The following is a 23,347-nucleotide window of genomic DNA, read 5'->3' as shown; positions in this document are numbered from 1 at the left end:
AATAAGTAACAACGATTGCCTCTGAGAAAGATGATTAGATAGTGGAGAGAGATGAAGTTTTGACTTCATTTTCTCTTGATTCTTTAAAAATTTTACGATGAATATATATTGCCTATTAACATTTAATAAGCCTAAAGAAAAATCAACATATTAGCAAAGGAGTCGTATATGCAATGAGTGTGCTTTGGGGGAAATAGCCGATATTCTTTGTTTTGGTTCATACAATATTCCACGAACAGCTCAGATCCTCACCCATATATGAATGATATAAAATGTGGAAATTGTATGAGTATTGACAGAATAAATCTCAAGATGTCTAGAATTTTGAATATTTATCAATTTTTTTATCTACTAAAAACCTCTTTTGGCCATATTAAAAATTATTCCATTCTCAATTGATCTGTGCTCTGGCATTTTTGAGTTGGGAAAAAGAAGACATAAGATATAATAAGAGAGAGGAGCAGGAAGTGTGACGATCAGGTGAGACTTCCAGAGAGCAAATGATTGATGGCAATAGAGAGGGCAGAGAAGATACTGCACTGTGGCCAGAGGGGACAGTCTAGATTAATGAAAGGCATCCATGCTCGAAGCTGCTATCTCTCACTTTCATCTGTTCCACTGCTCTCCTAAGAAAACTCTGATTGACAAACATAGTTATAAGTGATAAATGACATCTGTGAACATTTGAAAAAAATACTTAAATGCAGAGGAAATACTAAAGTAATTTATTAAAAATTAGTATTATATTAAAAGATAGTCAAGTAGCTCAATGTTTACTTCAAAGAAATAGGTAGCTGTATTTTAAATCCTTGAACTATATGTCATAATACCCTTCCCCACAAATAATAACTATGAAAAACCTTCAACAACTAAATTTACATAGATATGAGCATTTCCATAAGAAATTGTGTATAAAAAGTCTATCAATTTTTTATATGGTAATGTGGTCCAGTAAAAAGATAATTGAACCGAAAGTCAAGGAGGCTATGTCTTTGTTCCTGAATTTGCCCCTTTTGGTGTAATAAGGGTGGATACTGAGGTTAGATTTGGGTTCTCAGTTCTGCCTCCACCATCTACTATTTGATGTTTATTTCAGTCATAAAGAAGCCATTCTATGTATTCAAGCTAGAAATTATTTAATTCTCAGAATTGGGTGTTTGCACAACCACTAGGAAGGCTCAAGTAATATAAATTAGACAAACTGATGCTAGCTAATTTCATTGTAGATTTAATCATGAGAGGACAATTAAATCACCAGAGGAAAATTAATAGTAAACACCAAAAATCAGTTGATAAGTCAAGAGCCCAGCTTACTGCTTTTAAATTCCTCATTTTTGAACATGTGAGATGTCACTAGACAAGCATAATAAAATCCAGTGCTCCTGACTCAGAGGATTTTTCTAGGGTCCTTTTTCTAACTGTCTGTAGTTCTTGATATTTAGGAGCATTAGTCATCAATAGCTTTTGGCTGACTCTTACATGGATTGTTTTTTGACTCAGACAAATCATTTAAATGCACTGATTTTGGTTTCATTCTCTCCCTGATGTCTTCTCTCAGATCCAATACAGTACATAGACTATGTTCTAAAACACAAGGGTGTGAGTATCTTTATCCCAACACACCAGTATTCTGCTAAAGGAAACAAGACTATACGGTCATTTCAAGAAGCATAAGATAGAACTTTGCCTTTTCATAAAGTTGATTAATTTTATGTAATGTTACAAAAGAAATACTCTTTGAAAAGATAAAAATTATTTTGTATATTTTCTGTATTTACTAAAATATAATGCAGTGATTAATAGGAAATAATAGGAAAACTTCTTACAATAGTTTTAAAACTATTTTAAAATAGTGACACTGGGTTACATATGAAAGTGATTAATTGAATTTAAATTATCATCTAAAAATGGACATTAATTTGTACTAATATCCTTCTAAATGTCTATGAGTAATACATAATACCTAGATTAATCTGATGATGATTTATCACACTGAAATGTTTCCTCAAAGTATAGGAAATAAATTAATCATCAAATTAACATTTTATTAGACCATTAGACCAATGAATAGATCATTAGATCAATAACCAGCCCTCATCAAATAAGCACACAAACATGCATTAAGATTTATCTATCATCTATCTATCTATCTATCTATCTATCTATCTATCTATCTATCTATCTATCTATATCTAACTATCCTGGTAAAATCTTTTGACAAATTGAAAGCTGTAGCTTGTCCTTAAAGAATTTCTTGAAAATTAAATTGCTGTGGAACTGGTAGATCACAGACATACGTAATGCTTGTAAATTTTGAAAAGACATTTGAAAAGTCTGGTCAGTCTCTTGTTGTTAGATATATAGTGCATGATATTCAGAGGAAATGGAATTACTGACCTAAAGTCATGAAGTTCTTTACAATAGGGAAATGATACATCTCCTGAGATCTAACGCATTGCTCTTTAATACCTAATTCTAGGAAAAGAAAAATTAAATTTTACTTGTGGAATATGGCTAGACAAGAGAATTCCTAACCATTAACGGTTCTTTCCTGTCAATGTATATAAAAAACACTGCTTTTGATAGGTTAAGTATGTACTAGGATTCTAGTAAACATGATTTGATAGAAATTTGAAGGAAAGTATGATTTTTATTAATTAATTGAATTATTGTAAAATATTTAATATTCTATTTATAAAAGAACTATGGCCAGTGACATTCTACATGGATGACATTTTTGTTTAGAACAAGTTTGGTTATAGCGTTGGTTAAAAATATTTGTAACTTTTTGGTCTAATATTTGTGATTGCAATATTTGTTGCATGTAACATTGTAGACAGATTCAGAAATATCAACAAAGAAGCATTCATACCGATTAACTTACTGTTAGGTGTACCTATCCACAAGGAATGCCCACCAAGTACCTAACTCAAGTTTCAGTAAATTTTTTTTTTTTTTTTGCAGTACGCGGGCCTCTCACTGTTGTGGCCTCTCCCGTTGCGGAGCACAGGCTCCGGACGCGCAGGTTCAGCGGCCATGGCTCACGGGCCCAGCCACTCTGCGTCATGTGGGATCTTCCCGGACCGGGGCACGAACCCATGTCCCCTGCATCGGCAGGCGGACTCTCAACCACTGAGCCACCAGCGAAGCCCCTCAGTAAATTTTTAATTACACAAGTGGAAATGAAAACTCTACCTTGCCCCCAAAATAAGAATAGACTGTATATTTTGAAGTCTAAGATTTTTTTATTGGCTACTGTTGAAGAATATTTCTCTATGGTGGTAGAAGTCAGAACAGAGATTGCCACTGCAGGTAGAGGATCAGATATTAACTGGGAAGCAGTATGGAGGAATGTGTTTATGGTACACCACTAAATGAATAAAAAGTGAAAAAATAATGCCAAAGTTGATCCCATTTCTACAATAATAATACTGATAGAGATCATGCTGGAAAGATATACGAAAATTTTATTAGTGGTTCTATCATTGAATTTAGGGTGATTCAAATTTGTATTGAGCTTTTCTTAATTATTCTTTAATGTTTCTATTATGATAGTGTATTCTTTGGCAATGTCATAGAGGGGGAAAAGAAATAACTTGGATAAATTTCAAGATAGTCAAACTTTCCCTTCATTTTTTGTGATATTAAGCAGTTACTTTAAAATATCCACAGACTTTGACAGAGTATAAAACATGATTATATTTCCACCAGCAGCTCATGTGGATGAGAATAATACAAGAAGCATAATTGACCTTCAGACTAAAACTGAATGCCAGTAGAAATGTTCATCAAAGAAGAAATCCTATAAAGAGAAATTTCCTGGACCAGTAGCCAAAGAAAATTTTAGTTATCAAAATATTCTAGTCTGTTCTTATTCTTAGGGCAGAACTAAATAATATTTTGAAATAAAGCTGTAGTCTTCACTTTCTCTTACGTATTTAAATCTTTATTTACATTGTCATTGCTTTTAAATTAAATATTAAGTAGGTATAAAGCACAGCTCTTAGATTTTCATACTATTCTCCCTCACCCTGAAATATGTATAAAGGAGGATATGTATGTCCTTCTCTCCCTCCCTTTAGAGAAGATAGAAGGATAGATAAAGTAGATGAAGAGAGAGGGTAACTTATGGAAAACACAGGCTTTTATTATGCCTACTTATAGCCTCTATTAGACATTATTTTTTTTGTGTGTATGAGCACTGACAACATTTTTGATTAGATATTGCCAACGTAAATCTCTACCCATTGCCATTGTGAGCAGTAGACATGAGCTAGTGGCAGCCAGAAGAGAAGTGGAACAACGTGGTGCCTGCTGCTGATCTAAATAGTGAGAGGGATATATTGAGATTATACCAAGTGAGCTTATAGGTCGAGGAAGAAGGTGAGGTGATTGTACTAGTTACGGTTGACTGCATTTGTCAATTCACTACAAGAACTGTCTTATAACAATGAGGAATGAAACAATAAAAACAGAAATATGGAGACCTGCAAGTTTGGAAGAAGTAACTGCTTTTCTCCTGCAGTCAGAAAAAAAAAAATCAAATTGAGAAGACTTTTGAGCAATAAAGTCCAGTTAGACTCGTTCTTGCCTCAAGAATCAAGTCAGGGAACAGCTGTCACATTCATTCTTAAAATCTCTGACTCGATGTAGATGTCTTAGATCAAGGAGTCAGTTCAGGTTTGACTCCCAATGAATTATTTCTATGGGACATAATGACTCAAAAAATGTAGAGTAAAAACATGCTTCTCCAAAGAAACCTGATATATTTAAGACACGAGTTATTAAGAAAGGAGAGCAAGCAGAGTCAGAAAAGCGAAGATTTGTCACAAATCTAACAAGTACCTATCAAAAATAAATGTGAGGGAAACTCTTGCCACATTTGCTGACTATACTGAATCGATGAAAAGCCTACAATGTTTTGAAGAGACTTGTACCGTTAATGAAATCGTGGCTTAGACCAAAAAATATCTGTGGCTGATCAAGACTAGAATATACCAGTCACCAGAACTGTGACTTTTCAAGATCCCCAATCCTCTAAGGGCAGGAGCAGGGTGAAAAAAAAAGCTGCTAGTTTTCACTGCTCCTTTTATCTGAAGCTTAGTAGAAAAAAGGAGAGATTACTCAGAGAACGGAACCAAGAAGCACACAGAACAATGGAGTGAAGATCCCTCACCATAATTTGCCAGGTAGATTTCAAAATTCACACACAAACCCATAAATTTTACTCCTTCTGAATGAGGGTGTTTGCTGAAACTATCTGGTTCCCTGTATATACTGCAGAATTTGTCTATTTAGTTTGTAAATTTCTGGATCAAAAAAAAAAAAAAACCACATAGGGCTTTTTGATAAAGGGACTGCTACCAAAAAAAAAAAAAAAAAAAAAAAAAAAAAAAAAAATCCTGACAGAGATATCAACAAGTAATACAATAAATCTTGGATGTTAAGCTTGATGCCAGGAACAGATGGCAATTCAATGTGTAGAGTGAAAGAAACACTAAATATTTGGTGAGCAGAAGGTGAAGTATCAAAATTATTATTCTGCTCATGTGGTAGTCCTGAATCTGGGAATAGGTGGTATTATACTTCTAGGCCAATTTGTAGTTGAATGAAGCTAACTGACATGTTCTGTCCAATAAGTTGTGAGGAGAAAAATGTCAGGTGTCAACTCCAGAAGACATCATTTAATTACTAGATCAAGACTTTTCAGATCTCTCTCCTTCTGGCACGGTGACCAGCATTTGACATTATTCTATCATTTTGAGCCTATAAGTAACTAAATTAAGCAGAGCACACTTCATAACAATTCCTGGTTGCCCTATGATGTTTGGTGACTAAGCTTTGTAGGTTTGAATCATTGAGGTGTGTGTTTTAATGCACCTTCACTATTTCTACCGATAGGTTTACAGACAAAGAAACAAAGGTTAGAGGATATGTATGATTTGCCTAAGATTATTCAGTCATCTAGCTACTACATACAGAATTGCTATTTGAACTCTTGTCTGCTTCTAAAATGCACTTTTCTTCTTTTTGCTTTTAATTTCTTGCACTTGGAGACATATCTAATCATCTTAAGTACCTTAAAAGCAACCATCTGTTATTCAATCTGAAGGCCTTTCTCCTGCTCCAGTCATATTTGAAAACAACCATCGGCTACAATTCTTTCATCAGTGGTTAGACTTTTAATTCAAGCAAGGAAAATCTTACTTTCTTGCCCTTTCCCTGCTGTTGTCCAGAGGTACACTTTGGGGGCAATCAGTGTCCTCCCCATAATTTTTATTTTTAAGAAATTGGAATAGTTAATAAGTCATTTTTCAGAGCCAAAAGCAATACAGAACTATTTGTAGCCAGGCTCTCTTCTTCTTGAGAAAATCTGACTTTAATGAGGTAGATGGAGAACATTGTGAAGAGAATTCCTGATGTGAGAAATGAGAAAACTCTAGTGGTGCTCAAGCCCTTATTCCAGTTCTTTCTGAGACCCATGTAAAGTCTGCCTTTCTTGCGATTTGAAATCATCTTTGTTTTCTGTAAATAAGTGAGTTTCCATTTCCCTAAGGTAGTTCCAGTTTTGATTATGTCACTAATACCAAAGAATTACAAAATTGTATGCACAAAAGCCTGTGAGTTACATGTTCAACCTTTTCTATGCTTTCTATATATTTTTTATTTAACTACTGAGTGTTAATAGTTACTTAATCAGCAAATCATGTTTTTGTCATTCCCTATTGAATTTGAAATAGAACACTGTGTAGTCACTCAGAGAGTCTGCTAAAACGTTTGAAGCTTCAATTGACCTTTACATATTTACATGGCAATGAAAAAAGGATATTGGACAAATAAACAAAATCATGAGTCAGTTCCTGTTATAGCCAGATCCAAAGATAAAATACCTAGAATTATTTTATTGGAATATTTTATTTAAAGTACACCATCAAATAGGGCTCAAAGATCTACTTTTAGAAATAAGTTTTTATGGAAACATAAATCATTTAGTTTTCCATTTATAAGATTGTCATTGCCAACAGGGTGGAACAGATTAAATGAGAGAAAGACTAACTGTATTTATGAGTGTATTACAACTTGAGGACTTGGATTTTGTTTCTCTTTTCAGGAGAGTAAACATCACAAATTCCATGAAGATTTCAGGTAACATTGTTTGAATACAGGATAACTTGTTCCCTGACTAGAAGTTTATTGCTTGAAAATAAAAATATTAAATACTCTTATCCCAGTAAATTTGAATTCAATTGATTTCTTTCCTCCCTCTCTTTCCTGTTTGGTGAAATGAAACCATCCAAGAGACACTTTGAACCAAATAAAGACTCTTTATTTAATTTTCCAGAAAGAAAAATGGTATTACGCTTCAGATATAATTGTACCTGAGTTATTCTCCAACTAGGGTTTAGTTATTTTGATTTTGAAAGGGATAATGGCAAATTTGGATTGTGTGTGTGTGTGTGTGTGTGTGTGTATGAAGTGAGGGAATAACTATATTATGAAATAAAACATTTCATTCATTTTAGTTTGAAAGTTTAAACTTAGAAGAGATGTTACTTTGGTCAAGCCCAAATGTATCTTGTATTTGACTGGTAGCATCTCTCTGGAGATATATTTATCTTTTAAATATTCTTATCTTTGTTTTTAATATTATTTTATTATCTTTTAATTATAAGACTTAGGATATATATACATGTATATAATTGGCCATATCATATATATAAAATATATATATGTACTTGCCCTTACCCTTCACTGAAGAATCTCTGTTAATTTTGAAATGTCACATTTTCTTTAAATGGCTTAAATGGTAAATTTTATTTTATCTCTATATAACCTCAATTAAATAAATTTAAAACAAACCAACAAAACAAAAATCCTCAATACTTATTATCTCACAGTTTCTGTGGGTCAGGAATCAGGAGTAACTGAGTTGGATGGTTTTGGATCAGAGTGTCATGTGGTTGTTGACAAGCAGCAGTCATATGAAGGATTACCTAGTCTTAATAATCTATTTCTATAAAGACACATAATTGTTGGCTGGAGGACTCGGTTCCTCACTATGTGGACCTATCCATAGTTTTGCTTGGTGTCTTTATAATATAGTGTCTAATATCACTCCTCATAGTGAGTGATCTAAAAGAGAGTACAAGGAGGAAGCCATGATTCCTTTTTAAATCTTACAAGTGATATCCTTTTATTTCTACCACATTCTATTTGTTAGAAGTGAGTCACTAAGTATAGTCAACACTCAAGGAGAGAGGAATTAGGCTAGAAGGCGCATAGAAGATTTGTGAATGTATCTTTAAACTATCATAGTGAAATGTCGTATTTTTGATTGAATAATTACCATCATACATTATAATAGCAAAACCATTAAATGAAACACACTTAATAATGAAAAGAGATTATCTAAAAAGCATATGGTAGAGGGTATATTCTAGAAACATATTATAAAGGACATATTTAAGGAATACATGTTGAAATTGTCAGATGATAACATATACTGACAGTGGTTAAAGCAAGCTAGGAAAGAGTGTTAATAAATTCAGTCTTTGCATATCCCAGAAACCTGCACTAGATGTTCTTTGAGGTCTGGAGGATGGAGAAATTATGTAAAGACAGTCAAATGCATGGCAGGTCTCAAGGAAGATAGATATGAAAATGTGATTAGAGGATGTAAATTTCATAAAGAATTTGAAAAGTCAGTCCAATTGCACTTTTCTCGCAAATACTTACTGACTGGAGGGTTGTGTTCACACTTCTCTTAAAGCGACATGTTGTTAGCTATAATGGGCACAGTGTGAGCTTCAACAAATCATTAACTACTTGGGGAACACTTTCTTTTCCCCATCTATAAATCCTTTTATTAAACCATGCCTGTAATGAATCAAAGAGCTAATTATTAGCAGCTGTGTTGCAGCTGTAATGCTACTGGTGTTAGGGGAACAAAGAACGCAAGGACTTCTCAAGGATCCAGAAATATAACTTTTATCAGTTCTGGCACTGAACAAGGAAGGGACAGTCAGCCCAGGATCACTTCTGGGAATATTTACCTTACTGCTTACACTGGGTGGATTTATAGAATTCCTAGACCACATAGACTACTGTTAGTAATTTAGAACATTTCCTTCACTATAAAATAGGGAAAAGAAAGACAAACAGACATCCCCTTGTCACAGTTAATTGTGGCAGACTCCAAAACAGACAGACCACTTTCTGAATCTGAGATCAGGGGTTTTGTACTACATACTGTTATCTTTCATGGCCCTTCACATATTGATCCTCCAACCCAATATGCGTTTATTCACTATTTGTTTATTTAGTACTTAATATTTGAATACCACTGTGTACCTCTCAGTTCTCCCTTATCTTTTTTAATTTACTTCAGAAAATGTAGTAAATATATGGTCAGAGAAATACATATTTTGTTATATTTTTCTAATTTATCAAATCCCTGCAATATAGGCAAATGTTTATATATTATATATATAGATACACATACATATATTTAAGCATGAACAGGTAGATGATAGATAGATCGATAGATTGATAGACAGATAGTGTTAGCATTCCCATGGTTGGTAATACTCTATTTGTGTATTTTTTTGTTTCATTTATTCATTCAGTATAAATGTATAGTATGTTCCTATATTCTGATAGGGTAGGATCTAGTGATAATTCTACAATTTTTAATATTATGTATACCACCTACAATTTATAATAAAATGGTTTTTCCTTTAAGACCCTCACAATTTACTGATGCAATTTACCAGACACACACACACACACACACACACACACACACACAGTAAAATAAGTGCTAAGTAGAGATATATACCAAGTGTAAGGTCCATTGGCCTGGGTGAAAGGAGGCCCAGGGGGGTAAGAGAAAACATCGACCAGTATGAGGTAGGAGAGGCATTGGGACATAACGACCTCACCTGTTCGGGGAATCAACAAGAGACTCTAACTTCCTGCCCAGAAAACAATGGGACTGACGGGAAGGGAAAATGGGCTTATGCCCCACAACAGACCAACCAACACCTGGCCCTGCTGTATCCTCACCAAATAAGGAATTACCCTGTATAGCAAACCACCCCTCCCCTTGCAAGCCGCCTTCTGCTTTTACCCCAATAAAAATTCCCCTCATCCAGTACTGGACGTGACTTCTCTGGCCCCTTTCTCTCAGACCAGTGAACCTCGCCCGGGAGTGCTCCCTAATAAAGCTCACTTGAAGCTTTCCTTTGTTTCGCGGTGCCGTTTGTTAAGATCTGACCTTACACCAAGTACTAGAACACTAAAATGTTTGAAATGAGATGCATAGAGAAAAAATATATATACTAGTTAACATCACATTTTAATAGCATTTTTTCCTATTTACAGACTTTTTAGAACTCATGGACAGTATAACCATTTGAATAATTAGATCAATAGGATTACTTCTATTTCAGAACTACAATAGTTGGGGGAGAAATGAAAGTGCACATGCCAGTGGGATATTTCCATTTAAAACAGAAAGTTTAAAAGGATAAGCATGATTTATACACTCTTCAATCTCCCCTCCCAAAATAAAGCGATGATTAGATCATTTGGGAACGTTTGAGCATGGGGGTAGGAGAGAGACTCTAGACAGTCTGAGTTTGCTAACTGCACCACCATGTGGTGGCAGGATGCTCCCAGGCTGCTCCCAGGGATAATTATCACCTCTGAGGGAGCAGTAGTTCTGAAAATGAGGTGCATCATCAGATAAAAGGGGAAGGCACCTCACAAGCATTCTATTCCAAGCTATAAAATTCCTTTGTTTTCAGAAGAAGCGGTTATGAATTAAGGTCCACTCCTGTTTAAATAATTAAGATTTGTGGTGTTTAAGAATTACCTCCATTAGAGAAGTAAAATAGTATTAATAGTGAGGCAGCAAGCTGTGAAATATAGAAACATTACTTCCTAAGACAGCTGTTCAACTGCTGTTAAAATATGCAAACTTCCCTAAAAAAAATTTTTTTCTAGTCAATCAGTGCCTGGCTAGCAAACAACAACAAAGGAGAGAAATAAGAGCCCCATAAAAAGAAGAGTTCTTTTGAGCTATTGAAACAATTATGGCACAAACTAAATCACTAAGGGAGCAATGGATCATTTTGGGATCAAGGAATCAAAGAGTGGGAATTAAGTGATCAACACACAAATGTGTATTAACGAAATGATAAAGAAAGTAGCAATTCACCAGGAAAGTTCACCTGGGAAGGAAAACCTGGCTTATTAGAGAAACAACAAGTTTTAACATGATTTTTATAGCAATAAATATGTGGATAAATGAAAATGAGTTTTGTTTATTCAGCCATCAAAAACATTAATTAGGCTTCCCATGTAAAGATTTGAATTTTCTAAATAAATGTGAAGATATTGGAATCCCTAAAATTGAGAATCATACTTCGGTCATTTACCTGTGATGATGACAAATTAAGACAATGTTGGGGGGTGGGGGAATACCTAAATAATCTAACTACTTAATTTTACCTATTTCACCACCTTTCAAGGTACTCAATAAAATCAATACATAATTTCTGAGACTTTCAGTGACTACACTGTTTTGTCAAGGGAAGAAGAATATCAGCTCTATTATAAGAGTAAAAGATAATTTTCAATGTGTTAAATTTCAGATCATGTATAAAAAAGATCATGAAACAGTTTTCTTTCTTGCAAAAAAGCTTCAGAGAAATATACAGTAGAACTTTTAGTCTTGTATTGTTAGTGACCTACAAATCAAATTTATATAAATCCCTTGGAATAAAATTCCTGAAAACGAACTTTAAAAAAATATATGTGGATAGTAGAAAGAAGAAAAAAGGTCTAGTGAGAGGCTGAGGGGAAGTTGTAACAGGAAGGAAGATGGGAAACTAAAGACCTTAGAAAAGACAAGAAAAAGTAAGGAAAAGGGCACAATAGAACCTCAACAAATTAAGCAAAGTGTTGTGTAAGAATAGTCTATATAGGTCATGCAATGCTCTGCATGTAAAGGGGCAGGACCCTAGGGGCCTTCCCGGGACAGACCCCTCACCCATATCCTCTGGCTTAGCTCCTCTCTGAAGGACCTAGGTAACAGTATATGATGCACATTTCCTGAGTTGTTTTATAGATGTGAAACCCCTACCAAATGGAAGATGTTAACTACTTGATGACCATAATCACATAACCCCCAGGCCTCCTGGAGCCTAAGGAACGGAAATGTTAACTCCTGTGACACTGCCCTGTTACCTTACCATCAACCAACCAGAGAACTGTGCATGAGCTAATCACATACCCTGTGACACTCCTCCCTCTCACCTTGAAACCCATCGAGGAGTTTGGGCTTTTTGATTTCTAGCTGTCCCAGACTTCTTGTACAGTGCCTTACAATAAATGCTGCACTTCCTTCACCACAACCCGTGTCAGTAGATTGGCTTTACTGAGCGTGGGCGAGCAGACCCAAGTTTGGTTTGGTAACATGGGGAGAACATGGAGAGCTTTTGGGCAGCCACGTATATTTTAAAGAGACTCCAGGGCCTGATTGGCTTTTCAGATGATGCACTTGGTGTAGCAACACCAAGTGTAGAAACTACTTCCATAATTTTACACCAAATAATGGCATAAGAGGCTGAACTAAATGTCTGAGGATATGGATGGGCTGGCATCCTGAAAATGTTAAATCTGAATTGTATCCTTCGGCAATTTTAAGGTTCAGTTCCTGCATCTGTAAATGAGAATTTTGCAGTAGGTGTCTAAGAAATCAGTATGCTTGCTGGTGCACACTTTCGTTTCTATTACCATCGGAAAGTGATTTCTGGCACACAATGTAATAAGGTCTTCTCCCAAAACCTGGTCTAATTTATTAATATTACTGATTTGATGTATCTGTAAATATAGTTAGTATATAATTGGGTAAAATAAACCAAACTGCACAAGTAAAAAGACTTTCAGAAATAGTAACCTTTAGAGAATGTGAATAAAAATAACAGATGATATTGGATATCTGCAATGTTATTTGCAAAGAAATTGATGTTTAGAAGCAAACATACTTCCCAAGTATATCAAAAAAAAAAAAAAAAAAATACGTAGAGTCCATTCTCAACAAGACTTCACCGGAAGGTGATATGGCAAATCAACTCTAAACTACATTTTGCTATTTGCATATCCCTAAAGTACTCTTTTGTTGGTATGTTTTACATAGCATTCAGGAGAAAAAAACCAAAAAAATTAGCATTTGCCATTATTGATTTTGTTTGTTTCAGTTCTGACTCACATTGAATTTAACAGATTTTACTTTAGCTCCTAGAAAGGTATACTCTTTTCATATTTTGGCTACTTATACTCTCATTTCCATAGTTTTTATAATATGTTACTCAAATACAATCCATTTCTATATCCTGATTTTTTCATCTCATTAAATTATTATTTATTTATTTACTATTTTGATTTTTGATCTTTTAGCATTCTTAATATCTGGGACAGAGGTATCTTGAATTACAGATATTAATAGTCATGTCAAGAAAGTTATCTCCAATTGCAAAAGATTAAATCAACATTCTTGTATATATTCCGAACTTTTGTATATTTGATTTTGTGCTTCTACTACCAGAGCCTTATCTGGACAAAAATTAAAAGTGTAAACCATTTCTGGACCCACAGAACTAAGGATTGGATTTCATACATAGCAACCTAATTAGCCTGCTTGCTTTCTCTCATTTTAAATATATAGATACAGTCATTGTATTTATTTGAATGTTTATTTCTCAGATATCTGGTTCTAAGATTTTAGTCTTATTTTTTTGTTAAATGTGCATATTCAACACATATGCAGAGCTTCAGTCTGACTGGTACTCACCAGTTGGCTTGTCCTGGGTGCTACAGCCAATATCTTTGCTAGTTGAGCCAGAGGCTAGTCTGATTCATTGAGGCCTCTGTCCCTTAGGTTGCTGAAAATCATGGAGATTTTTCACTTAAATATGTTAGATTGTAAATAGGACTTCTAATGGCATGATTCAGATATAAGATTTTTTTCTTATTTTTTAAAGTAACCTATGTAGTATATGCTCAATTAACATTTACTTAGAATATTTTACTGCTTTTGGATGAGTGAATGTATTTATTAAAATAATTTGCATGTCAAGCTTCTTAATGATAGAAAATTATTCTGAGGCAATCTGTTTTTATTTTTTAGACCCATGTGCAGAAGCATAAGCTTAATTGAGACTGTAAAATGTAGAGTCTTAATTTATATTATCTGCACCAACTTTTGTCTACGTATCTGGATATAGCAATCATAGATTTGTTTTTGCTTTTGTTTTTCTAATTTTATGTACTTGGTCAAAGAGTTTAGATAGATCCACTCCCTATCTATTCTTAACATCAAACAGTCTATTATTATATATGAGACATGTTATCCTCCCAGTCACAGCGTTCTGTTTGCATTAGGAGAAATTATTCCCTGCTTCTGGCTTTATGGCTTCTTGGAAGATTATTAAATTCCACAAAAGTACAAAAATCAGTTGTAGTTAGGAAAACAGTTTTTGTCAAACACACACATTGATCACTTCACTTGAGAATGCCCATGTGGACTCATATATGTTATTAAATAATTCCATACACATTTTTAGTAGATGTTACTCTGTGTCTGAATGAAATCTCTTAAGTTCAAGGAGAGTCATTCTAGAACTTGTAGAAGTAGAAGGAAAAACAAGGAGGTGATAGTAAAATAAGCAGGCATTTTCCCATAACATTTTTTCAAACAACACTGTGAATATATAATCAACATTTTATCTAAATTCACTGTATATAAAAGCACAATGTGTTTTTTTATCAGAAGCATTGAAAAATAAATATATATTTTTCTTGAAAATGCAACATGGAAACTCTATGTGATGATATTTAGGACTTTCAAAGCCCTTTATTTTTCTTTGTGTTTCATTTTCAAGAAACGTTTACAATTATATAGAGTATTTTCATTTGTAACCTTATAATCTGACTGCTTTTGCTTCTTACTATTAATTTTATTCATTGTTTTGTAGACAACAGCATTACTTTGATCTAAATGTTTAATGGAAATTCAAAATCAAAACTTCAGTTTTCAATCTAGTTTAAAGACTTCTGATTTTCTATTACTATTTAAAAGGTCAAATTAATTTTAAATTCACATTTCATACTATATGGTGTTGATATTTGGCATTATAAAATTGCAGAAAAAAATAATAGTTAAGGAATTAAATAAGTACAAAGGTCAACAAAAATATTGATGAAACAAATTGTAATGACTTCAAAGTTTAAAAAGTAACTCAGTGAGGAAATGATATGCTTTACTAAGAATCTTCAAACCTATTAACTGAACTACCTATGATTGTTCTAGTTACTTGCTTTAGCTGCTTACTGAATTCCTCTATAACAAATATGAAGAAAGTACATTTTAAGTTTAAATTTATCCCTAAGATTTTAAACTCCTCAAATAATGGGATACCTTTATAACCTCTCTTTCACCCTTTAAACAGAAAATTGCAGTGTTCTTTATGTACAATAACATTAAAATATTAGTGGCTTAGTAAACATAAATATATTATTTGGTTACAGAGCAGTATTTCCACTAGTTTATCTTTCCCTAATTTCTCTAAATTTTGTAGTTAATATTGTAATAAACAACACAAAGACTTTGTGTTCCCTTTCTACCCTACATGTCCTTAAATATGTGACCATTTTCTTTTTTCTTTTTCTTTCTGTTTACAAACTGGTCATTTATTTTCAGAGCCCATATTTTTCCTTTTACAAAGACACCCAAATGCATTCAACAAACAGAATCATCACTGTTTTTTGACCTCTACTTTTGGAGCTTGGAGTTCCTTTGTTCAAGTGACCACAAGCTCCAGTATCACCAAATATTGTGTCACTCTAAAATGGTAACTGTTTTTTCCAGTCTATGATTACAGCTTCTTCTCTGGTCATCAACTGGCCTCTTTGCCAATGTCTCATATTTTAGATCACACATTTAGGTTTGGGCAGCACACCGATTCTAGGTACGAAATTCTGTATCAGTCAGATTAATGTAGGTTATGTTGCATTGACATACAATCCCAAATCACTGTATAAAACAATAATTGTTCATTTCCCTCACTCTGTATGACCAACATTAGCAAAGGGGCTCTGCTCATCCTAAGGAACCAAGGCTGATATAGATGCTATGTGTCAGTGATGCTTCCATAATTCTCATAGAAAGGGGAAATGAGTGCAGCTAATTGTAAACAATTCCTACCAGCTTCTCTCTAGAAGTGAAAAATGTCATTCCTGTTACCATTTCATTAAGTAAAACCACAGAAAACATTGTCACATCTAACTAAAAAGGGCAGGAAAGTGCGATTCAACTATGAGCCCAGAAAGAAGGGAGAACTGGAATGTTTGAGAACAGCTTTATTGTTGATCAGGGATCTAATAATAACAGTAGTAATCATCATCATCATCATCATCATCACTAACATCATCATCTCAGTTAGAAGGAGTGTCAGGGAAAGTTTCAATGAAGATGTCATAACTAAATGGACATTTGAAAACAATATGTTAACTAAGGGAAAAAAGAAGTGTGGAAAGTTATTTTACAGAGGAATAACTTTTGCAAAGAGTCTGTGAGAGGGAACGAACATGCTACATTGGAGAAAAAGAAATCAAATGTGGCTATGAGGCAAGAAGAGGATCTCAAAGTGGAAATCATGTTAAGTGTTTTCATCTTTGTCTTAAGAGTAAAAGAAAGCTATCGAAGGACTACAATAGTGACAAAAAGAATACAATACTTAGGAATAAATTAACCAAAGAGGCAGAAGACTTGTATGCAGAAAGTAACAAAACTTTGCTGAAAGAAATTAACAAGATACAAGTAAATGGAAAAACATCCATGTTCATGAACTGGAAGGCTTAATATTGATAAGATGGCAATACTACCCAAAGTGATCAACAAATTCAACACAATACCTATCATTATACCAACAATGTTTTTTTCAGAAATAGAAAATTCCATTCTAAGATTTACATGGAATCTAAGGGATGCTGCATAACCAAAATAATCTTTAAAAGGAAGAACAAAGTTGAATGCCTCATACTTCCTGATTTCAAAATTTAATACAAAGGCATCATGATCCAGGGTTGTACTGGCATTAAGCCAGACATACAGACCAATAGCATAGGATAAAGAGTCCAGAAATAAGCCGTTCCAAATGGTCAAATGATTTTCAGCAAGGGTATGAAGACCATTCAAAGGACAAGGAATAGTCTGTTCAACAAATGGTGCTGGGAAAACTGTATATGTACATGCAAAAAATAGTTTTTAAAATGGTGAGTTTTTTTATTATGTATATTTAATCGTAATGTTTTTTAATGGGAGCAATGTATCTTACCTTCTTTACTCCTAAGTAATTATTCATAACTCAAATTTGTCAGAAAAAAATTCTCTGAAAAACCTCTCAATTTATTTTTTAAATCACTTTTAAAAATTATAATTGATGTACAAAAAGCTTTATATATTTAATATATACACCATGGTGAGTTTAGATAATAAGTATACATTGGTAAAACCATTATCACAGTCTATTCCGTAAACATATTCATCACTTCCAAAAGTTTCCTCCTGCCCTAATTACTTGTCATTAATATTATTTGTGTGTGTGTGTGTGACAGAGGGACTTATAAGAACTACTTTCTTAGCAAAATTTTAAGTGCATAATGCAGTATTATTAACTACAAGCACTATGCTGTACAGGAGTAGATCTCTAGGACCCATTTATCTTGCATAAATGAAACTTTGTACCCTTTGACTAGTACTTTCTTATTTCTTCCCTTCCCAGCTCTTGGCAATCACCATTTCACTCACTGCTTCTAAGAGTTTGACTATTTCAATTTCTCTCTCCACACTCAGAATTTATCTGTAAGATATATATACAATTTATTTATTCATCATTTATTTTGTAGTCATGATTTTAATTAGTTATTTTATGTTCTGCCTTTCCAAAATAATTCTTAAAATACTCAGGCAAAGAGATGCATGTGCACAGGCACATGGGCAGCCCCCATGTGCACACGCGTGCATGCATGCACACACACACACGGTAATGTCTTAGGAAATTCAAGTCAGAAAAAGTGGTTTTGATTGTGATTAATTCATTTATATATATAGGTATAGCATATTTTTGATGAATAATAGCATATCCCTTTTTAGAATCTGCAACTATTTAATACCAAGTACAATCCGGAAAAAAAGTAAGAAATGTTTTTTTCTGCATCTGAAGTCAAACTCATACTTTTTTCATAACAAGGGAGAAATGAACCTGCCCTCAGACCAAATGGTATTGAAATATTACATATTTTAAGAATCAAGGTCACTGCTATCACTTGCTGGTTATTTAGTTTCTCCATTCAGCCCTATAAAATGTCAGCTTATGAAATGGAGTTGCTAAAAATGGACAATGAGAATCTTAACAATCAGAAAACAAGGTTTGGGGTTGTTGAGTGCAGTTCATTAGGGAAAGCAACTCTGAATATTTTTCAAAGAAAATTATTTATATTTCAGAAAAGATGAAATCTTATTTAGTCCATCGTGATGACACAGCAGAAAATTTGTAATTAATTTTAGAAATATTATGTAAGAAATTACCTATTTTTAAAAAAGACTATAATTTAAAATTTTATTTCCCTACTTACAAAAATTTACTTATCCCAGAAATAGGTATGCATATATGATGTCATATACTCCGTATGTTTGTCTATTTCACTCTGCATGCTTTAGTTTAATCATTTGGGTACAAATTCAAAGTTAAACATATAAACAAGTGAAAAAAAATTAACTTCAGTTAAGGTAGGAAAAACTATGAAACTTTATAACAGAATTGTGTTTGAGTATAATAAAAAGTTGAAGGTCATTTGTAAACATGACCTACCTCCTCATCTGATTCCTCCACATCTCTGATATAATAATATTACACACAAAATCAATCAAACAAGAAAAAATATTGTTGCAGTTACATATTAGACTTCTATTGCTGCTAACAAGTTAACACAAATTTAGTGGATTAAAGCAATATAAATCAATTATCATCTTACATTTCTATGAGTTAGAAGTCTGACTTCTGGGTTAAAGTAATTGTGTCAGTAGGTTTGAATTCCTTTCTGGAGGCTCTATGAGATGCATTTCATTGCCTTTTACAGGTTCTGTAGGCTACCACATTCCTTGGCTAGTGGCCTCCTTCCTCCATCATGAAAATTAGTTATGTCAAATCTCTCTGTGAATTTAGTCAGGAAAGGTCTTCCTGTTTTCTGGAGTCATCTGATAAGGTTGGATCTACCTGGATGATCCAGGTTAATTTCCCCATCTCAAGGTCCTTAACCTTAGCACACTTGCAAACTTTTCTTAGCACTTTTGCCATGTAAGGTAAAATATTCACAGGATCCAGAAATTAGAATGTGGACATCTTTGGGATTTATTATTCTGCCTACCTCAACTTGTTTTCTAAATTCTATTTTTATGAAAAAAAAAAGACGGATAATTTGAGAATGGTAATTATGTTCTGATTATGTATATTATGTATTGTACAATGCTAATAGTTTCCCCTTCCATCTTCTAACGCAGTTACTCTGAAGTAAGCAATAGCAAGTGGAGAGTATATACTTTCACACATGTTTCTACACTTAAACAACAAATAAAAGGGGTATAAAGCCACCTCATGCAAAAGAGGACTCCATGTTACATCTATATCAGTGCTTAATATTCTATTTTTCATATAAAGATTTTACTCTGCTTTATATTAATACTACTTTACAGTTCACTCTGTATTCTGTAGTACATTCTCTCTCCCAATTTGTCTGTATGATGAAATAATCACAGGATATTATATAGGTATAAATCAATCATGGCATAAAACATGTCTGTTTGATGGAAATTAAATTTGTTCCAGATATTACTAAAAATATCACAAACAATACAGCAATAAATACTTCTGTATACATGCCAGTAGGTATTGATGGTACAATCTCTGAAAGTAACATTTCTAAAGCAAAGTCCATGTATATTGTGGTGCACATGTTAAGTCAAGTAGTTGAGTATCTGCCCCAGTCTCTTTCCAGTTTTTCTTTTTTTTCTTCAAAGGCTGGAAAGCTTAAGAACTACATTTCCTAGACTCATTTGCACCTAGAATTCCTGATAAGACTATTTGATTTCTTACAATTTTACTATTACTCTTTACTACTTTCTATGTCTGATAGGTTTATTTGTAATATTTTTGTTTCTTTAAAAGGGGTATATCACTCATTTTAAATCTTTTCTATATAATGAAAATAATTAAAATTATGTATTTTCATTTAAAATTTCAGCTGTGTCCAGAGAACACAAATTTCTAGTTTTATCAGATTATTATCAGAAAACAAGATCTGATTTAGAGATTATCATCAAATTATTTCAAGAAAGGAATGATTTTTTTAAACATACTCCCCTGTTTTTATATTTATTTTCTTATTTTTATTAAACCTGCTTAGAAATTTGTATGTGTGAATACATTCCCAAAGATTTATAACAAGGAATTAGGTTTGATTATTACTTTATTACTTAATTATTCATTATTCAATAACTTTTTCAAGTCTACAAATTGTTACCATATCTACCTCTCTACCAGTAATTATATATACACTCTGCCCTACTGTTTATGTTGCTTATTGTTGTCTCTCCCTGAATGGAATAAAAGGTCCATTAGAGCAGAGAGTTTTGTCCTGTTTTGATTACAGATGTGGCCCAAATATATAACTGAGTGCCTGGCAATTGGTTGTGGCTCAATACCATTTTCTGAAAGAATAGACTGATGGAGTGCCTACAATATGTCAGGCACTGTTCTAGGTTTTTGAGCTGTATCTGTGAAGAAAACAAAGATTCTTGTGGAACTTACAGCGTATGGGGTAGAGAAAGTCACATAGCCAGTAAACAGTAGTCATAAAATTAAGCTATATAGAATAGTAAAATTTGATGAATACAAGGGAAAATAAACAGTATGACAAGGACAAAAGAAATCAGAATCATTGGCTAGGTTGCAGAAGTAGTAGTTCTTTTATGGTGCTCATGGCAGGATGTATTAAATAGGAAATGATTAAGCAAAGTCTCAGGGGTAAAGGAGTTAACCATGAAGATAGAAGGGGATGAAAAATGTCAGGTTGAAGGTACGGACACTTTAGGGAAAGGAGAATTCCCTAAAGAAAAAAGGGTAAAGTAGAGATAGGGATAGATAGGTGGTGAAGAGACCAGAGTAGTAAGGAGAGGGTGCAACTCTTGCGGGACCAAGACCAGAGAATGAACTTCGTTTCATCTGATTGAAATGGGAGGCTTGATGAATTCTGAGCAGAGAAGTGTTATGTGGTTTTATTTGAAAGGGATCATTCTGATTGGTACATTGAGAGTAAATAGTATGATGGTGAATTTAGAAGCAAAGAGTGCTTACCATTTTAGAAAGACCGATCAACTGGGGTATCCAGGCATCACTGAACATTAACAATGTGTCATTTAATATTGAACTGTTGAGAGTATAAATTTTAAAAGCTGCCTATATAAACTGTTTCTTATAAATCAGAAAAGCTGAATTAAACCTTCCTTATAAAGAGAGTAGTAAATCTTTTAAAATAAATATATGCATACCTATATATATACATATATTAATGGTTTATTTAGTTTGTAATAAATGTGGTCCTTTTTTTTCTTTTCTGTTTCTGGGTGTCAGATTTCCAGTGTTCTTCACATCTAGTATTTAGTCAAACTTTATAATTGAGCACAATTATTTCTCACCAGAGTGGAGGAAAACAAAACAATTTCCTCTTGTGAACAGAAATGAATACAAATTCAATATATGTTTATTAAATATCTACTATATGAAAGTATCAATTCAGTATATGTAACCTGAATAAAAAGCAATCCATCAAACATACTGTTTTTATAGATAACATTTTATAAAGCCTTGTTGATAGTTTTTACTCACATTTTTGATGCCTGAAATGCTTTTTCAACAAAGGTTACTCACATACATTTATGTGAATAAATGAAATACACTTCAATGACTGTAATGACATTAAGCAATTTCATTGGTCTCCCACCAGCCCCACCTTAGGGAAGGGGTAGTAGGCTGCAGTCTTATGATATATAAAGCAAAGACAAATCTAGAATGAGTTATCTTGAGGAAGCTTGCATAAGCCACTTAGATAGCCTCATCCACCGGGGGGAAACAGCAGAATAAAGAAGAACTACAATTCTGCAGCCTGTGGAACAGAAACCATGTTCACAGAAAGACAGACAAAATGAAAAGGCAGAGGACTATGAACCAGATGAAGGAACAAGATAAAACTCCAGAAAAACAACTAAATGAAGTGGAGATAGGCAAACTTCCAGAAAGAGAATTCAGAATAATGATAGTGAACATGATCCAGGACTTCGGAAAAAAAACGGAGACAAAGATTAAGAAGATGCAAGAAATGTTTAACAAAGACATAGAAGAATTAAAGAACAGAGATGAACAATAAAATAACTGAAATGAAAAATACACTAGAAGGAATCAATAGCAGAATAACTGAGGTAGAAGAACGGATAAGTGATCTAGAAGACATAATGGTGGAATTCACTGCTGTGGAACAGAATAAAGAATAAAGAAAGAAAAGAAATGAAGACAGCCTAAGAGAACTCTGGGACAAACGCAACAACATTCGCATTATAGTGGACCCTGAAGGAGAAGAGAGAGAGAAAGGACCTGAGAAAATCTTTGAAGAGATTATAGTCGAAAACTTCCCTAACATGGGAAAGAAAATAGCCACCCAAGTCCAGGAAGCACAGAGAGCCCCAGGAAGGATAAACCCAAGGAAAAACACACCAAGATTCATAGTAATCAAAATGACAAAAATTAAAGACAAAAAAAAATTATTAAAAGCAAAAAGGGAAAAATGACAAATAATATACAAAGGAACTCCCAGAAGGTTAAACAGCTGATTTCTCAGCAGAAACTTGACAAGCCAGAGGAGTTGGCATGATATATTTAAAGGGATGAAAGGGAAGAACCTACAACCAGGATTACTCTACCCAGCAAGGATCTCATTCAGGTTCGAAAGAGAAATAAAAAGCTTTGCAGACAAGCAAAAGCTAAGAGAATTCAGCACAAACAAACCAGCTTTACAAAAAAGGCTAAAGGAACTTCTCTAAGTGGGAAACAAAAGAGAAGAAAAGGACCTACAAAAACAAACCCAAAACAATTAAGAAAATAGTAATAGGAACATACATATCAATAATTACCTTAGGGCTTCCCCAGTGGCGCAGTGGTTGAGAGTCCAC

Source organism: Grampus griseus (assembly GCF_964374135.1).
Source record: "Grampus griseus genome assembly, chromosome: 4".
In the NCBI taxonomy this organism is placed as follows: Eukaryota; Metazoa; Chordata; class Mammalia; order Artiodactyla; family Delphinidae; genus Grampus; species Grampus griseus.
This window is presented reverse-complemented; position numbering follows the sequence as displayed.